General features: G+C 35.9%; 1 long non-coding RNA gene across 1 annotated transcript; it reads right to left on the reverse strand.

Annotated features, from left to right (window-relative positions):
- Positions 1–3,038: 3,038 nt before the first annotated feature.
- Positions 3,039–3,800, reverse strand: LOC144436127 (uncharacterized). Its single transcript, XR_013480933.1, has 2 exons — positions 3,716–3,800; positions 3,039–3,216 (listed from the first exon to the last, which is right to left on the reverse strand). It is a non-coding gene; the product is annotated as an uncharacterized LOC144436127 (long non-coding RNA).
- Positions 3,801–4,603: the final 803 nt, after the last annotated feature.

Genomic DNA, 4,603 nt, shown 5'->3' on the forward strand with positions numbered 1-4,603 from the left:
CATTGAGACCTTTAATCTATAAATATACAATTGTGTAATTGTAGCAATTTCGAGAATTTAATTTACATTTGACACGTGTCAATCAAACAACAGTTTCAATGTAAAAAAAAACCGTGGGACAAACAGAACAATTTCTACTAGGTTGACTGCCTACCAATGTCAGCATATTAGATTATCCCAACCATTCATTCATGCGAAAAAAGACGAAACGATAAAAAATGTACTATAGTAAGAATAGATATATCATTTTGTATTTTAGTAGATTCTTTTCCTCTTGTCTGTACCATCCTATCAGGTACCATAGAGGACTAAACGACACGATGTATCTTATCTTCTACAATTCGCCTTAATGAGACATTGATATTGAAAGTTAATAGATGATTGAAATAAGATGATTGAACAGATTAATTATGTAAACAAGAGAGATGAGGGTGGGTGGCCTCGACTGAGTTGTCAATTAGTATTATCTCTGAGATTAAAGATACAATAACTCATCAACAGGTGTTATGGTATTATGTTTAACAGCACGAATGTACGTAACTCTCGTCCATATGTATTGCGAGACACACGATATCGTAACTAGCCTGTAATGTTGACCTCGTCCAAGAATTTTTTCCTTACTTTGACATTTTGTTTGTCGATGTATTTTTCTTGTGGGAATTCAGTCAGTTGACGACACGAACAACGACGACAGTGGTGGTGATGATGATGATGATGATGATGATGATGATGATGATGATGACTAGGAAAACACCATGGATTATGACTATGGTCATTATACTAGGAAAACACCATGGATTATGACTATGGTCATTATACTAGGAAAACACCATGGATTATGACTATGGCCATTATACTAGGAAAACACCATGGATTATGACTATGGCCATTATACTAGGAAAACACCATGGATTATATGACTATGGTCATTATACTAGGAAAACACCATGGATTATGACTATGGCCATTATACTAGGAAAACACCATGGATTATGACTATGGCCATTATACTAGGAAAACACCATGGATTATGACTATGGCCATTATACTAGGAAAACACCATGGGTTATGACTATGGCCATTATACTAGGAAAACACCATGGATGGTATGATGAATATGACAATTATCATAATTACCTACCATACACTGTAGTGGTAACAGAGTGCCATTGTGTATTTTGCAATTTGCGATTAGAAATTGCTTTTTGTCATAGGGGTGGTCGTGATCAAGTAAACATTTACAACGAACTACGGTCAGCAAACAATATGGCCCGCTTTACATTCTCTATTTCATTATATACATAACTCTACGATTTCCAGTGTCAACAACTGATAGCGAAAATGAAGCATGTCCTGCAAAAAATACGACATGAAATAACAATAGCTCCTATTTATTACATATTCAATCTCTATTTATTTTCCTCAGCTCGAAACACAAACAGTTATACAACAACAAGTTTACATTTGCATTGACGCATTCTTTTCAAGTATTTTCACTTGCGACGACGAATTTCCTCAAGTGCTATTCAATATTTTCCTTTGTACTACTTCATTTGTTAAGAGGTGTGCGTTATTTTTCCCCTCATTTAATGAGAATGAAAGGAAGTGTTTGCTGTCTCGAAGGACTTTCCTTCTAGTACATTCAAAGTTGATGAAATAACTCATTCCAATATATACTTATGAACGTTTGCTGACAAACATCTGGTCTGGTTAAACTACTTCTGTTAAAGGATGTCTACATGTATGATCGATGCTTTGTTTGCATACATGGTTTATGAATGGTCGCCGTGGTATGAGTAATCATTCCTCCACTAGAAGTACTTGAACAAACGTGGCGGTTGCATTTTTATGATTTTTTTGTTAAATTCATTATTAATCTCACAACAAATGATTACAAATTGAAAAGTATGTTTATTTCTACTATTGTGGTCTAAAATATAAAAACGAAATATGTTTAGAAGTTAGAGAAGAACATGAATTTGTGTTCAAAATTTTGGCGGAATGTAGGTAGAAACAGGATGAACCGATTAACATCTAATATTTAATTGTCATTCTCCGTAGTCGAGACACTAACATAAGAACAGTGAACCCTTTGACACATGTTTTAATATAACAGACTTTCGGGACTGTACCACTCTAGGTTGGAATTTTTCCAAGTTTATAACACTGAGCCGCTTGAGTTATGAAAAAATTGATTGAATGTTTAAGTCACGAGCCGTGCTTCAAAATTTTCTGAACGTTAATTGTTTCCATAATATTAACAATAATGGTCCATCGTTCAGGAACCTTTTCAGTTTATGGAATTGCTTACTAATATATGGTCACACACGGTTACGATTTGCTAACCAGTATTTAGTTTACTGGACTGTTCTAAAGAAAACTTGTAATATATGACATTTCTTGTAAACAAATAAAACGTAGAAAACGTGATCTGCAGACAGGAAAAATGATTCGAATGGACACAAAGGGGTGTCTCGTGATATCTATGGTGTCATGTGAGGGACCAAGTAGGGTTGATATCATTGCAGCCAAATTTCACGTGCAAGCAACAAAAGATCCATAAACATAGGACAGTAAAATATAATTAATTTGGAAGGGTAAATTGAAAACGAATGATACGACTGTTCTGTTAATCCTTGGAACCATAAATAATATATTCTCCATCCATAAATACAGACACTGAAGTTACGGGACGTGCTTTTTTGAGGTTTTGTCAGATAAGACGTTTGTTATATTGCGTTCAGTTCAGTCAGTCCAAACCTTAAAGTTGAAATAAATGACGGAATATAAAAAAACATATATTATAATCATTCAAAGGATTCAAGTATTTTTTACTTCAAACCGTGAAACTTAACACTTTACTCACAATCAGTGATTGACAATATTCCTTAATTAAAAAAAATCATGTATATATTTACACGTTTTACAGTAACCCTTGGCAACTTACACCGCATAACTCAGGGAATGGTTGTTGTGGAGTCAACACCCTAACTAACCGTGACGTCATGACAACAGTAAGCATTCTACCTTCACCTTGATGGAAGACATGCCACAATCCACTGAGTATCGGTGGTAATATCATTTTCCGGTGAACTGGACAAATATTGCAAGTGAACACTTGAATCACACTATATTTCCCCAAAGGAGATTAACTATGTGAAGCTCACAGAAGTCATTGTAAAGCTCGAATGAACTCGTTCTGACTGAGAACAAATCCTAAAAACAAAACAAACAAAACACGTTACAATACTTCGATTGTCTTTACATCTCATTATATCTAAACACAGTTCATCTTAGTTTAAGTAAATCAAACATTGTGTCATAACAGTCTAGTTCGTCTCCAGGAATCGTTCAAGTATCGATTCATCTCAGGTCGTGTGATGGAATGTCAACCCGTCAACAGCGCTCTTTTAAGCATAGACAGACATTTCAAATTTTCAAAGTTCATTAACAGGCACATAGTATCGAACCTGACCCATCCACGTGCCTTCACTATGTAAAACAGCAACGGTCTTTTATTAATTGACCATTAGATTTTCCCTAGATTCCTGGATATTAGCTATTCCAGGAGAAAGACGAGTGGAAGGCTAATGAGAAAAAATGGTCAGTAAATATTCCTGTATCGAAGTATACTCAACACCTAAGAATATATAACATCTCTTCATTTTAAGGGTATCCACATGAGTTGTTCATCTTAATGAAATTCGTCAAGTACCTTTATCAACTGCCGACTCCGTTTCCATGAGTCCTTGAAGTATCCATTCATCTGTGCCAATGTGACGGAATGTCCGACCCTCATGTTACACGAAGGTCCAAAGTACTAGTGAACCAAACTGTTCTTTGTGTAGATATTTACCCTACAACAAAGTAACGATGGTTTGCGATTTTACGAATATGTCCTGATTTGACCAAAGGATGCACTTTAAAACTGCACTAGCTGCAACTGTGACGTTTTAGTCATCAATTAACCAAAGGTACTTAAAAGGACGTTGTACCTTTAATTAGGGATCGATTTTATCCATAGATGGTGAAGTGACAGGTATAAAAAATATTTGTTGCACAATGGGTCTATAGCAACAGTAATAAAGTTATGTAATATACCATGCCACAGCAGCCTCTGTCGAGGAACACCATATCATATCATATCATATCATATTCATAATCACAGCCTCGTACATGGATTTAAACTCCAATAACGCCTGTGGCTGTGATTGTAAACATAAATCTTGAGCGAAAGCTCAGTTTTGAATCACATGTTACTTTGACTTGCCTCGACACCTATATATGGTAGTGCTCATTAAATATTGAATATCGAGGCACACACAGTCATGTAGCTTCAGTCACAGCGATCACCGTGTGTTATTTCACGGTGTGTGTCATGAACTCAATTGATGTGTTCTGGTAGAGGCACTAAATTATATATAATTTTAGGGTTCGTGCCGTAAAAGGTAAGTTACGCGTTATATCCCCCATTATATCAACAGCATTCTCGCAAACCAGAGCTGTAATTTCTTACGCGACCCTGCGAAATAACGCCCATTAGCGGCGCGTTTTGGACGGTGCCGTAAAAGAGGCTGTGGTTAACGACGATGGTCTACAGCCA

The sequence above is a fragment of the Glandiceps talaboti genome, chromosome 6 (assembly GCF_964340395.1).
Source record: "Glandiceps talaboti chromosome 6, keGlaTala1.1, whole genome shotgun sequence".
NCBI lineage: Eukaryota > Metazoa > Hemichordata > Enteropneusta > Spengelidae > Glandiceps > Glandiceps talaboti.